This window comes from Macaca mulatta, chromosome 11, assembly GCF_049350105.2.
Source record: "Macaca mulatta isolate MMU2019108-1 chromosome 11, T2T-MMU8v2.0, whole genome shotgun sequence".
NCBI classification, from domain to species: Eukaryota; Metazoa; Chordata; class Mammalia; order Primates; family Cercopithecidae; genus Macaca; species Macaca mulatta.
Window position 1 is genome coordinate 75,108,166 of NC_133416.1, and position 19,279 is coordinate 75,127,444.

The 19,279-nt window shown below is 37.7% G+C and overlaps 1 long non-coding RNA gene across 1 annotated transcript in view; it reads left to right on the forward strand.

Annotated features, from left to right (window-relative positions):
- Positions 1-1,105: 1,105 nt before the first annotated feature.
- LOC107000924 (uncharacterized) overlaps positions 1,106-19,279 on the forward strand; it is a 28,008-nt gene continuing 9,834 nt past the window's right edge. The window contains exons 1-2 of the long non-coding RNA XR_013401221.1: positions 1,106-1,289; positions 7,333-7,465. This is a non-coding gene — a long non-coding RNA (uncharacterized LOC107000924). The remainder of the gene's footprint in view (positions 1,290-7,332; positions 7,466-19,279) is intronic.

The window sequence follows — 19,279 nt, forward strand, 5'->3', positions numbered from 1 at the left end:
ACACAGCTAGTAAGTGGCAGAGCTAAACTTTAGACCCAGTCTTCTTTCTCCCCAGCCCCTCTGCATTTTCTCCAGCGTAGCCTACCAACAAATCAGAACTGTTTACTTGGAGATTTTCAAACTGGCCGTGACGTGACTTGTTGAGGCCACACACATATAAAAGAGGGAAGGAGCTGTATTCTTTACTCTGTGCCAGATTTTGCTCAGATATGAAAATAAAGCTACTGAAAAACTAGAACAGAAGCTGTTGAAACTTTTTCCTCAAAGATGGGTAATAGGTCTTTAATAATCCAGACACATGCTGCAGTCCAGTTGATCTACAGCCAAGAGTATATTTGCAGGATAGCAGCTAGCTGTGGTCTCTCCAGTCAAGGAACAGTATTAACCTAATTAGCCACTAATGTCACCAAATGCATGACCTGAAAAGGCAGGCAGGGGCTGCCCAAGCTGGAATAGCCAGCCACTAACAGTCATTTAGAGTACCTCATACAGAGGAGGGGACTTATTTCAGTGGCATTTCAATTAAACACATCTCTAAATCATACAGACACATGCAAATATAAAAATGCAAATTTGAAATACAACATTTTCTTGTAGGTGATTTTGGGACTGAAACAGGGGAATGAAACTTCACACAACCACTGTTTTGTCCCCGGTGGATTCCTAGGGAGTATCTCAGTGCCTTGCACTCAATACTGTTTACTGAGTAAAGGAATCAATGAGTACAAACATGTTCTTACGAAAGCAACCACCCATAAAGCTACACACATCTCTAATTCTCATTTGGTTTTAACTTCCCCATTGCAATTAAAAGTCTACCTTCATTTACATGCATATCAACCAACATCCCCCAACAAAAAAAAGAAAGTTGCATGAAAAAAAATAGAAAAGCTATGAATTTCCACCATGTCCCAGATTTTCCAAATAATCCTGCCATTTGGAAGCCTGTTCATAGCCCCCAAAGTACTGAAAGGCCTTGCAAAATGCTCATAGGTGAAACAGCAGGAAGCATCTAGAGCCATCTCAGAGGGAGCCTTCTGCTTCCAGAAATAAAGTCACACATTCACAGGTGCTTCCTGTTTTTTCAAACACCTTGCCCACCTTCTGCACACCAAGCGTGGATTCTGCAAAACGTGAGCCCAACAGGAAGCTGCCTGCAATTTCAGGTAGCTTTTCTGACTCTTAAAGAGATCTCAAGTATACTTTCAGAGAAATGCCAGCAAAAACTGTAGTCATTCGGGAAGGAGTAAGTCTGGAAGAAAAAGATACAGTGAACTAGCACAACGAGGGTGAGAACATTTTTCATGAAACTGCTGTCTGTAAATTACATTTTAAAACAAATAAATTGTGTTTTCTTTAGGTTTTTAGCTCCTGTGGGTGGAATTAGGAGAACCGACTGTAAGCGGGTGGTGTTTGTCATATCTCTGCTGTGAGGGAGGAAGAAGAAGGAGGAAGGCTGGGGTGGAGAGGAGGAAGGAGACCCGCATGGCTGGAATGTCTCCACTGAGCTCAGGGGGATGAATTCCTCTGAGACTTCTTGCATTTGAGGAAGCTCACAAACCCTTCCTGAGATCTCAGAATAACCTTGAAATGAACATGTAGAACACTGATTAAGTTGTGTGTTCACAGTAAGCTTTGATTGAACTATTCTAGGGAATTTCTTCTTAACATGGTCACAGGTGGATGAGTTGGGAAGAAAATGCTACGGGCGCTGTACTGTTTTAAAATGAATTCAGAGAAGTTGTTCAAGGTGATAAGTGCCATGTCACATATCATAGGTCTTGGATAATTTAGGGTGATTTTTAAAATGTAATTATAACTGCTAATTGCATAATTACTGCTAACAGTACTGGTTCAGTTCCAAGTATGTATTCTTACATTTGCTTTTGTTTTCTTCTATATTTTCCCATCCGTCTTGCCAAATTAAGTTAAATCATGTAAATAATTTTGCTTATTAAATTGACTTCTTAATGTTCTTTTTTTCTGAAATGAAATTGAAAACAGTATCTACAAAGTTAAGTTTCTTCAACTTAACTGGTAAAAGGGCTGCATGGGAGAATGTTTCTCTGCTGAAATTCAAAGAAATGTCTTTAATCTACAATGGTCAGAACTGGTCCATATAAATCCTCCCTGAGCTTACCCTTAGCAGGGAATTAAGGGAACAAAGAGCAATTAACTTTGTTTTGCTTGTAGTAACAAAAATAGAAACACCTGAACATCTTATATGACCAATAGAAGTTTTATAAGCCTTTTTTAAAGGAAACTTTATATACCTAAGGGTTTGAAATACATTAATACTTTTTTTTTTTTTTTTTGAGACAGAGTCTCACACCGTTGCCAGGGCTGGAGTGCAGTGGCGCGATCTCGGCTCACTGCAACCTCCACCTCCCGGCTTCAAGCGATTCTCCTGCCTCAGACTCCCAAGTAGCTGGGATTACAGGCGCCCGTCACCATGCCCAGCTCATTTTTTTGTAATTTTAGTAGAGACGGGGTTTCACTATGTTGGCCAAGCTGGTCTCAAACTCCTGACCTCATGATCTGCTGCCTCGGCCTCCCAAAGTGCTGGGATTACAGACACGAGCCACCGCTACACTAATAATTTTTTAAAAACTTTAAATTCTGTTCTACACAAGAAACTATTTCTCTTCCACCTGTCCCGTGTGTTTTGGTGAAGCACCATGTCACCATGTGCATATAGCTATTGAAGATCCATTATGCACATGCTATAGATTCAAACAAGTTGCTGTCCAGAAAGAACCTGATATCCTCTCAGGACACACACATGTCACAGTGAAATGATACCAGATACTGGCAAAGGAGGGGTAGAGTCTAGTCTTGGTTCTATTATTTACAAAGTATCTCTAGGTTTCCATTTTCTCATTAGCAAAAAGAGGAAATTGGACTATGTGTTCTGTAAAACCGCTCCTAGTTTTAAAGTGTATTGATTCTTGGGTTTTAAGAAGAACTGAAATAAAAGACAGCACATACTAAATGGCAGGTAAGCTGCTATAAGGAAGCGACTGCATAGGGTTGGAGCATCTGGGAAAGCCTCCGTGGGGCTGAGAGGTGTGGCTGGCTCTAGAGAATGGGTGGAACCTAAGAAGGTAGAGATAAGGGGGAGCAGTTCACAGGGCACACTCAGGAGACCAGGGGATGCTCGACTGTGGCTAGATCCAAACAGACCCCCGATGCACATGTAAGTGCTAGAGAAAATCTTGTTCTTTGCCACCTTAATGAAAGAGGATAATAAGATCACTTGTGGGAAAGTTTTAGTAGCTGAGACTGCTGATCCAATGGGTACAGCATCTTCAAAGGAAAGCCAGCAAGATGGGCCATGTTAAACCCAAAACTTTCGCCAAGGCTCTTTGGCTGCTCCGCACCGGGGAGGTCTCAGTCAGTACTTTGTACTGCAACTATGCCCTCACATGACTCCTCTCTTTTAAATAGCTGGAAGGCCCTTAAATAGATTCAAACAACAAGACTTCCTAAAAGAAAACTAGGCAAATTCTGCAACCTCTGAGCTCTGTGACCTTGAAAAGTTTGTTTTAAATGAAATAGCTCAAGGATAGAGAGAATTATCTAGAATGAAAGAATAAGTGTCCATGTGCTTGTCATCCAGCTTTGTTACATGTTATTGCTCATATTTTCTCATAGTTATTTCAGATTTTTCACAAGGAATGAAAGGTTAAAGTTGATGCTAATTATGTACTACCTTTCAAGCCAGTTCTCTTCCTCTCTCTCTCTTTCTCTTTCTCTCTGTCTCTGTATCCAGGAGCAAACACGTTTTGAATTTGATGTTTATCTTCCCGTGATGTTTCTGTATTTATGCTACCTAGACATCTACAAATAATACTGAGTATTGTTTTGTGTTCCTAGATGTTATATGAATGGTATCATACTTTGCATATCTTTTAATATCTTGCTTTGGTAATTCACCATTGAATTTTTGAGGTTTATCCATGCTGATACACATTATTTTCACTGCTACATAGAATTCCATTGTATCATTATTCCAAAATTTATCAATCTGTTGTCTTGTTAGTGGCATCTTGGGTTGTTTAAAAGATCTTTCTATCTCGAATAATGTTGCAACATTGCCCTCACGAGTGTTTCCTCCACATAGGTCAAAGCTTCCCTAGGAGCCACTGGAGGACACATTTACTGTTGGTTTTAGAAGATATTACATAACTGCTCTGTGCTTTTCTAACAGTGAGGACTTCCAATTCTCTATATCCTTGCCCACATGCAACATTTTAATCCTTTTCAATTTGATAGGTATACTGTTTTAATGTTCATTTACATGCCATAAAAGCCTTTTATGCCCCATTGTACAGAATACTAAAGTGAAATCTTTATTTCTCATGCTACATACCCCAGTCTAGTTTCTTTTAGGACTAATCTACTTCCTTTCAGTTTATGGTATTTTGGTTACCAAACTAGACACTGTTTTTCTTTGAGTAAATATAACTCAAAGCAGGTGTTGACTTTGCACAGTAATAAAGAAAGGTAAATTGTTTCCAAAAGTAGAAATAATATAACTGTGCCAACTCTAAGGTTCAGAAAACATCCCTTGATTTCGTATCCAATTTTCTTTCCCTTTGGTCCTCCCACCAGTTGATAACCACCTTGAACAGCCAAAATACGGCATTCAAAATTATATTTGTGATATTTGCAGCTTGACTTAAGAAACTGAAGTAGCTGAAAATCTGACAAATATGTCCTCTTGTCACTTTCCAGTCCTTGTGCAGTGGTGAGGAATTTCAGACACAAACAGGTCCCCATTAGGCTTGAATCACTCTGATAAAGCTCTGATAAGCATCAAGGTTCTGGGGCTTTTTACAGAAAAGAATTTCTTTTTCTTTACTTTTTAATTTCTGAATTTCAACGGGCAGATTAAAGTTCCTCCGTTTCTTTAGAAAATCACTCTCTGTTTTTTATGCAGTTCATGATGTACTTTCTTCTTTCACTCAGACAGGATTTAGAAGAGCAATCTGGCATTCATCTCAGTGAAAGCATCAAAATATCTAACACTGTCAGATCATTAAATAGAACACTATATAGTTATAAAATATACATCCCAAACCATTTCTAAAAGGTCATTGAGGAATCTTAAGTGATCAGAAAAATGTTCATGAGATAAGGCTCAATCTGTGGAAATAAACTATATGTATATGGGCATATCAAAAACAGTTCCATCTCTATCTTTCAATCTATTTATCATCAATCTATCTAGATAAAGGGAATATACCAAAATATTAACAGTGAATATCTTCCAGTGAAGAGACCATGAATTATTAAACACTTCAAAACATATTTCTGATTTTCCAATAGTTCTGCCATGAGCATATCTTATTTTTATAACCTAAAATGATTAGAACAAAAGGCATTTATTAATAAAAAATATAATGTAACAAAGTTCTAAGAAGACACAGTCTTATAGTATGGAGGCTTGATAAAGAAATTTAATATAGTCGTTATTTTTCTTTTGACTTTCCTTTTATTTTTCTTTTTGCCAACTCTTTCTGAGTTGAACACAGGTTTGGGAAAATAACAGAATTGTAACTTTCCACATATATTTTTTAAACGTACGTTTAGTAAATATAGACATGTATAAGCATATCTAAATGGTAGCCTGTTGGGGTTTATTTGCATAAAGGGCAGAGGGTCTCAGTAATAACAAGTTATTATTTTCTTAAGGTTGATGGTTAGTACCACCATGTTCCCCCCAAAACCCCACTCACTGTGGCATGGGAGAATAATTTAACCTTCCAAGCCTTGGGAGGCATGTCAGTAGAGGAAGGCAGTCATCATCACAGGAGAGTTGTTGTACACAGGTTGAATTGGGGTTATCCTTGGGCTAAAGAAGAACTCAGTTGTACCTTCATACAGCGACAACAAGCTTCCCACCCCTCCTTCAGAGAAGAGCCATGGCCCTCAGTAGAGGGAGCTATAACAGAGAATGAGTTAAATGAATGCTTTATTAACCAGTGTTTGTGAAAATCAGTAAGTCACAGAGCACCCAGTTTCATTTGTATCCATCAATGCATCGTTATATCCACAGGGAAGCACAGCAAGGAAGGACAGTAGGTGGATGATGCTGTGGGGATCTCCTACCCCTTCTGAGCTCCTATTACATCTATTATTATCACAATCATACATTTATTTCTTGAGTAAACAAATTTGGAGATTTTAAGATATAGTGCTTTATCCTAACTTGGTAAAACCCCTATATACAATTACCTAAAACTAGGGGGAGAATTTAAATACAGTTTTCAAAGCAATTTAGCAAGTATGTATGAAGTGGCCACACAATACGTCTGGCACTATTCGAAACATTGTAAGGCTGAAGAAATAAGACACTCCTCCAAAGAGAACATCTTAGGATCTTATCTGGATGATGAAATAGATGTACATGAAGCAGACAAACAACATTACATGTTCTAGGAGGTACAGTAAAATGAAGCATCATAAGTGATGAAAGTGATCTACTACAGATTTAAAGTATGAACTCTGGAATTGGCTCCCCTGAATTCCAATCTCAGTTCATTTTATTATTGGCTGGGTTGAAAGAAACTTAGGCAAGTTACCTAACATCTTTATGTCTCAGTTTCCTCATCTATAAAGTGGTGAAACTAATATCTGTTTCATAAAGTAAATTACATATAATATGCTTACAAGAGGGTCTAATACACAGATGAAGCTCAAGAAACAATTACTTTTATTACTATCAAATGTCAAGAAAACTAGTTTAGAGACTGCGTATGATACTTATAAAATATTGATTGCCAGGGTTGGACCAGACTTTTGAGAGAAAGTGCCTTTTAGAAATGGCAGAATGGGCCGAGTGCTGGCTCACGCCTGTCATCCCAGCACTTTGGGAGGCCGAGGTGGGTGGATCACGAGGTCAAGAAATCGAGACCATCTTGGTCAACATGGTGAAACCCCGTCTCTAGTAAAAATACAAAACCTATTTGGGCGTGGTGGTGCACATCTGTAGTCCCAGCTACTCGGGAGGCTGAGTCAGGAGAATCGCTTGAACGCGGGAGGCGGAGCTTGCAGTGAGCCGAGGTGGCGCCACTGCACTCCAGCCTGGGCGACAGAGCGAGACTCCATCTCCAAAAAAAAAAAAACAAAGAAAAGAAATGGCAGGGTGAGATATTCAAATAAAACTTTCAGGTTGCATTTTATAAAAGACTGAGGATTATTTATCACAACAAATGCAAAATCATTTCCATAAAGAGTAGAAAATATAAGTGGTAGGAAAAAATATATCAGTTGATTATTTTCTTTAAAAAAAGAATCTCAGATCATTCATTTGATGTTTCTCTTCAGAGTTTGAAAAGTTCATGACAGCTCACAGCTCACGATGGTGGCGATCTTAAGGATACAGAAAGCTCATTCCTCATGCAGGGAAGAAGAAAATATTCTAAAGAAGAGATAAGCATATTCCGCAAAATCAAAAAAGGTAGGAAAACAATATTTATTCATTCACTCCTTCACTCACTCAACAAACATATATTTAATGCCTACTATGCATTAGGCATGGTACCAGAATCTGGAATCCAAAATTAAATGAGTCTCTGTCCTCAAGAGTTTACAAGACAGAGCAGTAAATAAGTGATCAAAATACTGTATGATAACAATTAGTACAAGGCATGGAGCTGAGCCTGGATAGTAAAGCAGAGGTCATGTGAGTGAGTTTTGTCTTTACTCTGATACAAATGGGAATCCATTGAAAGATTTAAACAAGGAGAATGCTATCTAACTATTTTCATTCTTAAAAGGTCACACTTGTTGTATAGTGAGAACAAATTGAATGGTGAATCAGAGCTGAGATTTTGTAATTTTTATAACTGTAAAATCTTGTATAGTTTTCTATGTCTATAAAGTACAATGAGTTCACACCCTCTTAAATCTAAGTAGCTGTGGGTCCCCTCCAATGCTATTATTCATCTAGCAGTTTCCCTTTTGCTCCCACTCATTTCTCTACAATGAATAACAGAACTGCAAGTAAACAAAGAAGGATGGAGAATGAACCTTTGGTTTCTCTCTTTCAAATGGAAGCTAACAGAAAAGCTCAGGAACTCACACCTTGAGGAGAGGGTAATATGCAGTGGTTAATAACATAGGATATTGATTTAAAAACTAGTGTTGCCCATTGCTCATTCTGCGACCTGAGGCAAACTTGTCAATATTTCTGGTCTTAATATCTTTACTTTAAGATGGTAATAAAATTATTTCTATCTTTTATTTGTCAGACTCGGCTAACTGCTATAACAAATAAATCAAATCTCAGAGGCTTAACACAATAAAAATATATTTCTGGTTCAAGTTAAGAAAAGGCATTAGCTAAAACAATAAGATAAGTTATTATAATATAAAATTGCAGGATAAAAACATTACATAGATAACTTATTATTTTATATACATAAACAATGTTTATTTAGATGTTATAACAGAAAAATCCTCATTTATAATAACAACAAAGAACATGAAACACTTTTAAATAAACGTAAAAGGAAATGTGCAAAAACTGTATGAGGAAAGCATTTGTGAAAGATATAAAAACACTGAAGAAGAGCCAAGAAAACACTTAAAAAGAAAAACTAGGAGGAAGAACTAGCCCTATCATACATTAAAACATACTATAAAGTCTTCATAATTAAGATTGTGGTATGTAGGTGCATCACTAGAAAAATAAACTGAGAGAATAAATTAGAAAGCCTAGAAATCAACTCAAGTACATATGGAAATTTAGTATATGATAAGGGACATCACAAAATTACTGGGGCAAGCAAATTTTAATAGATGGTTCTGGGACAACTGGATAGCTATTGGGAATGAAATAAGTTTAGATCTGTATCTCACACCATATATAAGCATAAAGACCCAATGAAAAAGAGATATAATAAATATAAATGTAAAACAAAAAAAATTTTTTAAACATACTGGAAGAAAACATAGGTGAATATTTCTATTTAACGTTGGTATAGGGAAAGATTTTCTAACCATGACTCAAAATCCAGAGGCAATTAAAAAAAAAAAGATTGACAAGTGGCCAAATAAAAATAAAAATTTTTATGCATGACAAAAACACCATAAACAAAGTCAAACAACAAACAAACTTTTAAAAAATGCTTGCAACATTAATCTTTCTATAATAAAGCACATAAACTGCTAATATATTAAAAACTTCTAAAATTGAAAGAAAAGGGATTTTAAAAAAAACATTGAACTAGGTAAAGAAACAAGAGTAGACAATTCACAAAAAGATATATTAAAAAACCTTGTAAGAGAGCAAAAAATGTTTAATATCATTCCTAACTAGTGAAATGCAAATTAAAACTTTATAGGAATATTATTTTCCACCTATCAGATTAGCAAAAAATTAAAAACATGGCAATCGTCTGTAGGGAAAGAGATACTCTCACACATTGCTGGTGAGAATGTCAAGTGGTACAAGCCTTTCAGAGGGAAATTTGGTAATGCCTAAGAAACTACATATACACTTATTTTTTAATTCAGCAATTCCACTTCTAGGAATTTACCCAGAAGATACACCTCCCATAAGGCAAAAATAAATTTGCACAGGGTTATTAATTGTGACATTGTTGTTACTGCAAAATATTAGAAACAATGTACATATCTGAATATAAGAGAGTAAACAAATTGTGTACCTCTACAGGCTCTAAGAGAAAAGAAAATAGAAGAGGATTCCTGTGAAACAATTTGGATTGTTTTTCACAACACATTAAGTAAAAAAGAAAAAGGACAAAGTGCAAAAGAGTATCTATTATGTGTCAACTTTTATGAAAGAGAGATTGAAAAAAAAAAACGCAAAAAGGTTAACGCAGGAACTAAGATTGCTTATATATAGGGATAAGAGGAAGGAGTAGAGGTACAAGGGATGATGGGGGTGGGAAAGAAACACCTCTCTGAGTATAACTCTTTGTACAGTTCTGACTTTTAGAAACCATGGTAATATTTCGTATACCAAAAATATAAATAAATGACAAAAATCAAGCAGGATGAAGGGAGAACCCAAAATTCAATACGAACAATAACAAATAAGCCTAACTCAATTACAAACCACACTGAAGGGGATGAGGAAGAAAAGAATGAACTGAAGGCAACTTTGAAACCCAATGTATTATTACATACATGTATTATTAATACAATGTATATATTATATACTCTAAGACCAAAGACCAACAGGCATGTACACAAACAATGTACACTAGTTTGCAAGTTTCCCAGACCCAAAGAGGCATCGGTTAGTAATTATAAAACAGTTCATGTATATTTTAGGATTGTGCAAATAAGTAAATAATATTTGCATAACAAAAGGGAGAAATGGCTTGATACTGAAAAACTTGCGAGCAGACATGGTGAGGAATGGAGTCAACCACATACACCACATTGGCAGAGAAAGGGAGAGAGCCATCTTATTTTATTTTAATGAAATATTTTGCTTTGGAGAATTCAAAGAAAAATATAGGAGGTCACTTGATTTTACCACCAGAGGGCATAAGACATTAAGAAATAGGGCAAACAATGCCCACTTGCTTGTGAGATTCTCTGATTTCATGGTTTGAAATCTCTAGGTGGCCACTTCAAAAAATGAACCAAACCCTAACCTGAACCAGAACACAGACCTAAAAACAAAGGTTTAATATTCTGCTACTGAAACATACCAGGAGGGAAAGCAGTTCACAGCATGCACTGAGGGCCAAAGACAAACAAGCTACCTGCAAACGAGGATAGGAAAAGGTTAGGAGGGGGAAACTATCTTTTTAAAATCCTCAACCATGTTCTCAAAAATGTAATTTATTTACATTTTTTAATTCCATTATTGATTTAGGTTAAACATTGAAATGAGTTGGCAGTGTTAAATTTCATGTTTCCTCTCCTGTCGATGTTTGAGAAAAATATTACCTGGTTAATGCAATCTTACCTAGCAAAACGGGGATGAGCTGGTCTAGAATCAATGAGACCAAGGTCTTGAGTTCAAATTGTGTGTGAGTCAGTGAACCTCTCTCTAAAACAGGGCCAAGCCCTTCTCCTAAACCAGCAAATGCACCTGGTGGGTCACAGAGGGAGTGGTGACAGAGCACACATGTGCATAGCACAGACCCAGCACTGCCCTGGAGAACTGAAAATCAAACTGCACATTCTGTGGATGTTGTGTCAATGGACTCTCCCCATAAATAGTATTTTGATCTCAGAGTCAGGTAATTTAAATTTATCCTATTCCTCTCACCACCCTCCCCTCAACTCCCACCTTTTACATTTCTATGTTCTTCCCCACCTAAGCCCTTACCCTTTTAAAAATCTTTGCTAGGGTGCATACATGGAAAAGGGGGTGAATTACTTATTTTAATGATTTAAAAATTATTTTAATTCTGCCAATAGTTTTCCAAAGTAGAAGAAACTTGGATGGGCAGGAGATTTTAATCTTAGACATAGACCCAATTGGTCCATCTCTATTCTCTGCATGAGATGGCACCTTATCCATTACAAGGATATCATTTCCTACCTGCCCCCCCTTGCTTAAAAATCTCTGGAGCTCATTTCATAGATGAGGATTTTTGAGGGAAACTGCATCTTATTTGGAATTAACATGATATTACTATATCCAAAGGAGCTCTCCTGGGTTTGAGGATAATCATGACTGATGCTGCATTTGTGCAGCAGAAAGTATCAGTGAGCCACGTGTTGTCATGTGCTGTGTTCAAGTCTCTCTAAGTAGGTAAAAGTAAACTGGAGAACTGAGATAATCATCTTGACAAGTTAGTCAAAATACTCCATATTTATTCTAGATATAAGGACTGAGGGTGTGTGTTATTTAGTATGTTGCTTTACACTTCTAAAATACTTGAGATAATTGCAATGTTTCTTTTTCACTTTTTAATAATAGTACTAGATATAATTGCATTACATAAATGTTCTGTTATCTTAAAATTACTAGAGTCCATTTCTGACTAAAATATCTCATTGTTTCATTTCTACTTCCTCACCTCCAGCTTTTTAATCAGTCTTTTATTGTCAGATTTCATTTTCCTCTTTAGAAATGGGTGAGGTAGAGCCCCAGTTGTGCTTAATGGGTATATGAAAACAATCTTTTGAATCTTCCAATCCAGGCTGTTCTTATTGTTGTGATACCTTGGGGAACACAAATGGAGTTGAGTGGGTCCCAGAGGAAAAGCCTACCCAGAACCTGCTCAATGTGAGTTCATAGTTCACAGATTCACAGAAGCTGATCATATTCCTTTTTTTTTTTTTTTTTTTTTTTTTGCATTAGGCACCTGATTAACCTCCATGAGTCCACACTAGAAGTGACACCGAGAAAGAGTTCAACTTCTCATTTCCCATGTGTCCCTCAAGGGTCCCTCATCATCTTCCCTTCCTGAATTCGAGTCAGATGGATTTCCTCCTTTCCCAAACTTGAATGCCTCCATTGTGCTAATGCTTACAGAATCCACATTAATTTGGGCATTATCTGAGGCTGTGTTTGTTTATGTGGCAACAGTTTGTAAGTTTTGCTGACATTCAAAAACAGGACTCTTGGGTATACTGGAAAAAGCCTTGCCCTAGGGATCTGGATTGAGGTTGAAGCCATGCCCCCTCACACCTGGGTGGGCTTGGGTAAGCCCCTGGGGTAGTAGGGATAAAAACTTTAAATATTTGAAGAAAATGCAGCTTCTCTGTTTTCTATAATAGATCTACTCTTCCTCATAAACATCTACCTCATTGGGTACCAGTGCATGGACAGCACCCTTTTATACTTGTCAATATTCAGTATTAAAGTCTCTTCTCTTTTAAATGGGCTCCCCCATGATGCATTTACTTTTGCATCTGCCCAGCTTCCTCTCTCTCCCCAGAGGGTCTTCCCAGCTTCCTCTGGATCTTCCCAGATTCCTCTCTTCCCAATGCTGGGTCTTCCCAGCTTCCTCTCTCTTCTCAGAGGCTGGGGCTGATATAATCATGTGGCAGCAAGGGAAAGGCATGCCAGAGCCCTCTGGATCCTCAGTGCATGGAATAGTCCCCTCCCAGCTGATATGTCACTCAGTCTACATGGGTCTTTGGAGCATTTTTCTGGCATGCCCTCTTGTCCTGACCATTTGCCTCTGATTGTGCCTTCCTTCTCTACAGCCTCTGTGCATCTTCAGACCTCTGCCAATTCCCTGGTCTTCTTAGCACCAATACGTCTGCTTGTTAAGGCTCAAGGAACTTTTCAGAACCCATAGGATCAAGACTGTCACTACTATCTCACCTCACATATTAACAAAGAGTCTTCCAATATGGTCTTTTTTCCCCCAGTGCTCCAAACAGCGATGGGGAAAAATTGGACTCTTCTTTGGACTTTTCTTAGCAGGATGCATATACTAAAAACCTGCCTCTCCAATTTTCTTTTCTGTCTCCTTTTTTGCAGTCCACTGGCATGGAAGGATAAACATCCTACTTCTTTTTAACACCTATAAGGGACTTCCTTATATATATATCCTCTTTACATATCCTCTTTTCATATCCTTTCTGAGGTGACATTTGTAGTCTCCTAAAGAAATCATGGTGGACAAGTTGCAGAGACAGAAATCTAGTTCACCCACAAAGCAAGATGTATCTGGAGAAATTCCAAAAATATTATCCCTCTTGCACCTAATTTTTCTAATTCTCAGTTTCCTCAGAAAAATTAAAGGAGGGGGGGCAGGTAATAATGCCTGCACCTACTCTCTAGAGGGAAGATCTCTGTGTGCTTCTTGAAATCAATTTGGGTTAAAACTGCAGGAACTAGAATTTCTCCAAATGCATTTATTCCTTAGAGGGTTTATACCCTCAGAAGGCCTATACTGACAGACAATCCTGTCTTCTGACTTAGCCACGATACAGCATGTAAAAACATGCACACGCATGCATGCACACATGCATGTGTACACACACACACACACACATACACACACACACACAGAGCCATTCTCCTCTTGCACCCTCCTTCTCTTTGGAAATGTCCTCCAATCTGTGTTAGGCTCAAACAGGAAAAAATCCCAAAAACCAAACCAAACCAAAACAATGATCTTTAAAGTCTCAGTGTAATTACAAATCCAATATGTTAACTTTTCTTAAATGATTCAAAAATCCTAAGAACAGACCACAGTTATTTATGTATTCATTCAATAACTTGTCCTGGATGCTTGAATACCTCAGTAATCAAAATAGACCATGACCCTTGCCCTTACACTTGACAGGATGGGAAAGAGTGGGAAGAAGGGAGGCAGATAATAAGCAATATGCTAAATAAATAAGTAAATAATATTGTACATTAGAAGCAGAGGAGTGGAATAACATAAACAGTAGAATACACAGGATGGAAATATTTATTATTATACCTTTGCTTCTCATATTTAAAGTAATTCATTTATTCATGTTTCTCTAGTTAGTTTATACCTTCCCAGGGTTAAAATAACCTTTAACCTCCAAGAAAAGGAATATTATCTCAGATCAGCTAAGACAGTAGGTTATGGGTTGCTGATCAATGAATTCTTAGGGCCTGGGGTCTGCCTGAAACTTCTTTGAGGGATTCAAATTTAATCCAGTAACCATTTCTCTACCTTTTCCCCCTCCTTCCCTTCTTCCTTTCCACTTTTTAGAGTAAAATGTTGGAGGAGAAGTCAGTAGCAAGCAGCTAAGACAACATGGTATATTTGCTGAGTGCATAAGATACTTGGTTTGTCACACACTAAGGAATTTGATTTTTACCCAACAGGTCATCAAAGGACAAAAGTAACAAGGTGGTTTCAATAAATGTCTCAGGAAGCTAATCAGCAGAGTAAATTTACGAGATAATTTTCAAAAAATTTCCTAATTTATTTATGCCATCAACCTTGTATAAAGAGTTCTAGAAAAAAGTTAAAGAAGGAAATTTTTATGTATAAAACATTGAAAAACAAATTCCAGGTTTTTTTATAAGCTGAGATTAATGAGTCAAATTCTAATGAAACCATCAGTATTTAGCCATCTCCCTCACTCATGGAGGAAGGGATCAGACATACCCATTGTGCTATTGTCTGGGAAGAATTCTAAGACAGCCCCATGATCTCTGCCCAGGTGTTTCATCCATAATTGGGTTACATTACAGGTGAAAGTAAAGAGATTTGGAAAATATCATTGAGGCCCCAAATCAATTGAAAAGTTCATCAAAAAGGAAGATTATACTTGCTGGGTCTGACTTAATTAGCTGGAAGCCTTTTTAAAGAGGGTTTGGACTTCACTGAGTCAGAAAGAGATTCTCCTGCTGGCACTGAAGGAACAAGCTGCCATTGGTTCTGCAGCTGCAAGGAACTGAATTTGCCATTAAGCATGTGTGCTTGAAAGAAGACTTTGAAACTCAGATGAGACCCTAGACCCAGCTGATTCCTTGACTGCAGCTTTGTGAGAGCCTGTCCTGACGACCCAGTCAGGCCAAGCCTGGACTCCTGACCCATGGATACTGTGAAATAATAAGAGCATGTTGTTTCAAGATTCTAAAATAGTGATAACTTGTTACAAAGCAATAGAAAACGAATATACCCTTAGAATGATTTTTAAAAATCACATAGAACAGTGCTTATCTATAAAAACAGTCAGTGTGTGTAGTAAAGGCACAGAGCCTAAAGCCAGACTACATGGGGTCATATTCCAACACCACCCCTCCTTGTCGTGTGACCTTGGGCATGTTCCCGTGTGCTTCCATGCCTCAATTTCCACATTATGAAATGAAGATAAACACAGGACTCCACTCAGGATTATTTTGAGAATTAAAGGACTTAAGTTATACAAAGTCCCTAGAAGGGCAACTGGCACACAGTAAGTACTCTGTGAATCATTAACTATTCTTATATGATGCAGCTCTACTAATTATTGGTGGATCTAGATACATTAAAGACTTTCTTCACATACTCCCTTGACAAATAAGAATGTCATCCTATTATAAACACTCAAGGCATTTGAAGAGATCAAATTTATCCCTGTGTTGAGTTTCAATAATCTATTTTAGTCAGGAAAAATAAATAATGGATGAAACGACGCAAGAAATACAATCTCAATTTTAAACTGAAAAAATAGCTGGTGGAGACCTAATCATTCCTGAGAGTCTCTTAATGCCCTCTCTCCTCTAAGATTTAAATAGCGGACACAGTTTCACATTAATCACTATAAAACATGAACAGCTGATGAAATCTCATGGTGTAATTGCCACATGTTATTTTCAAGGAATTGCACAATGCAAAACCTCTATATTTATACAATAAAATAGAGGAAAATACTTTAGGGAAGGCTACTTAGCCATGACAGATAGATAGGAAGAAGAATAGGAAAGCAGAGATAGAGAGAGAGAGGAAGGGAGAGATGGAATAAAGAAGGAAATAGATGACTTGGTGCGCTCATCATGAGATGATACATCTTGAATCCCCTGGGTCAAATGTGTTGAATCTTAAAGAAATAAGTGAAGCTTCTTCTGAAGCAATAGAAATTGTTTAGCTATAGCTTTTTTAAAAAAAAAATCAGGCAAACTAAAAATGGAAAACCATTTTCTTGCGATATCCAACTAGAAGAATTTAGCTAGGAAAAGGAAAAAGTCAGTTGTGATATAAAGTGCAATACTGCTAAAGACTAGCCACCTCAGAATTGCATGGGGGATCTTTTAAAAATTAGAGATACGTAGTCTTTATCCCAGAGATTCTGATCTAGGAGGTCTGGAGTTCACAGCAGTAAACTGTATTTTTGGAAAGCTCTTTATTAGTTAAGGTAAGTTTTAGAAACAATCAAATTCCCAGGTGTCAGTAGATTAGCACAATAGAAATTAATTTCTTGCTCATGGGATGGCTCATGGTGAGGTTGGTAGGAGTCTTCTCCACACGCAGTCATTCAGTGATCCAGACTCTTTCCATCAGTGTCTCTCCCATATGCTAGGGTTTCATAGTCATCTGCATCCACCAAGTAGAAGGGGAAATAGCATGGAGGAACACTATGGGAACTTGTAATGGACCAGACTGAAAGTAGCATGAATTTTCCTTTTTCCTCTCATTCTGTTAAGGAGATCTCAGTCACAGGGTGACAGCTATCTACAAGGGAGGAAGGGAAATACCATCCAGATGGTGTTTCAATAAGAAGAGGCAGTAGATTTCGGTGAACAGGATGCAGTCTCTGCTACAAGCACTCCGTGTGATTTTATGTACAACTGGTGCATGATTAAAAGTTCACAGTCGAAAATACAACTTTTGAGTCCAAGTAATCTAAATTCCAAACTTGGCCATTTGACAGCTATGTGATCTTAGGCAAAATATCTCCCCTCCTTGTGACTTGGTTTCTTCAGTTATTCATCTTTTAAGTAAAGATTAAAAACATCGTACATCATAAGGTTCTTGTGAGACTGAAATAAGATAATATGTTTAAAATAATTAGAACCATAACTGGCACTTAATAGTAACACATATTTTATTTTAACTGTATTGTTTCAGAATCAAGGTGTTCTGCTATTTGAGATAAGAACTCAGATGCATCAGTATCAGAATATATATTTTGTCCCAGCTGAATTATTAGATTGGAACAGTTTTTTGTGTTTTTGTCTTGTTTTGTTCTTTGAGTCAGTCTTGCCCAGGCTGGAGTGCAGTGGCCCAATCTCAGCTCACTGCAACCTCTGCCTCCTGGGTTCACTGCCATCTGACTTTCCTGATTCCATCCAAGTTTACCTTTAAGGTCTTGTTCTTGGTTAATGAACTCTTGATGACCATAAAGCTGATCAGAGCCTGGCTCCTCATGTGCTCAATTTACAATATGGTAGTCAATGTTCTGAACATAAGAACATAACCTCCTTCTGTGTTCTTGCCTTGGGCTGAACCATTCTCCTGCCTCAGCCTCCCAAGTTGCTGGGACTACAGGTGCCTGCCACCACGCCCGGCTAATTTTTTGTGTTTTTAGTAGAGACAGGGTTTCACCATGTTCGCCAGGATGGTCTTGATCTCTTGACCTCGTGATCCACCCACCTCGGCCTCCCAAAATTCTGGGATTACAGGAGTGAGCCACCGTGCCTGGCCTGGAACAGTTTTTAAAGGTAGAATTTTAACACACTAGAAGTTGGTTTCTTGCTCTCATAAAAGTTCCTGGGCAAGTGGGCAGCTCTCCTCCATGCAGTCATTCCAAGATCTTGTCTTTTTCCATCTGGTGACTCCCCCATCCCTAGGCTTTATCATCATCTCCTCCAGTGTGTAGAGATACACTAGGGAAGCAGTACTCACTGTGGTCAGAGCTAAGAATTTGGTGCTGCAGTATTAAAATATTTGAGGTCCACTGAAAGAAGAATTGCTGTGTTTTTAAAATAAAATAAAAGCAACTTCCAAAATTAAGAAATTCAAAGTGTTGATAGTTGATATCTCAAGCTGATCTTTATAATAATCTGATTATTTTAATTCAGAGTGTTTCAGATATTTTTAGATTTAACTTTGCCACATATGAATATTTACCACTACACCCAAGGGACTCTATGAACACCTATGGAATAGGACCTAAGCTTTATGGTGCTAATCATTTGAAGCAAGCAAAACAAACCATCATTGATGAGCTTGATGCTGTGTCATTGAAAGGATTAATTTACAGAGTGGTTCTGAAGGCTGGACCACTATGAAGGCACTGTCCAATCAGTGAAGTTATCTATTTGAAGTAGAGATGACCTTTGTTCAGCATTTTCAAAGCTGAGTCATGTATAGGCCTCTTTAAAGAAAAATAATTTTCACTAAGCCACATGAATATATCCATGGTTTTCTGGTCTTCAGATGCCAATTTGAGGAATACATCCCTACTCAAAATAATTCAGCACAAAATAAGTCTCTGCATGCCTCATCTTCTTACCTCTCCCACCCCTTGCCATAATCACACACTTTTTGTGCTGCCCTCCCCAGTAAGCATCTCAGAACATGCTGCCTTCATCTGACTTTCCTGATTCCATCCAAGTTTACCTTTAAGATCTTGTTCTTGGTTAATGAACTCTTGCTGACCATAAAGCTGACCAGAGCCTGGCTCCCCATGTGCTCAGTTTACAATATGGTAGTCAATGTTCTGAACATAAGAATACAACCTCCTTCTGTGTTCTTGCCTTGGGCTGAACCACATGTTAGGGAAGTGAGAGAAAAAAAATGTTTCGGATACCCTTCATGTGCCAGGCCTCATAGAGTCATTTCATTTTTTTACCCTTGTGCCCTTGGGAAATCATTCCAGCATTTCAGCTTCCTTTTACTCCTGTGCAAAAGGA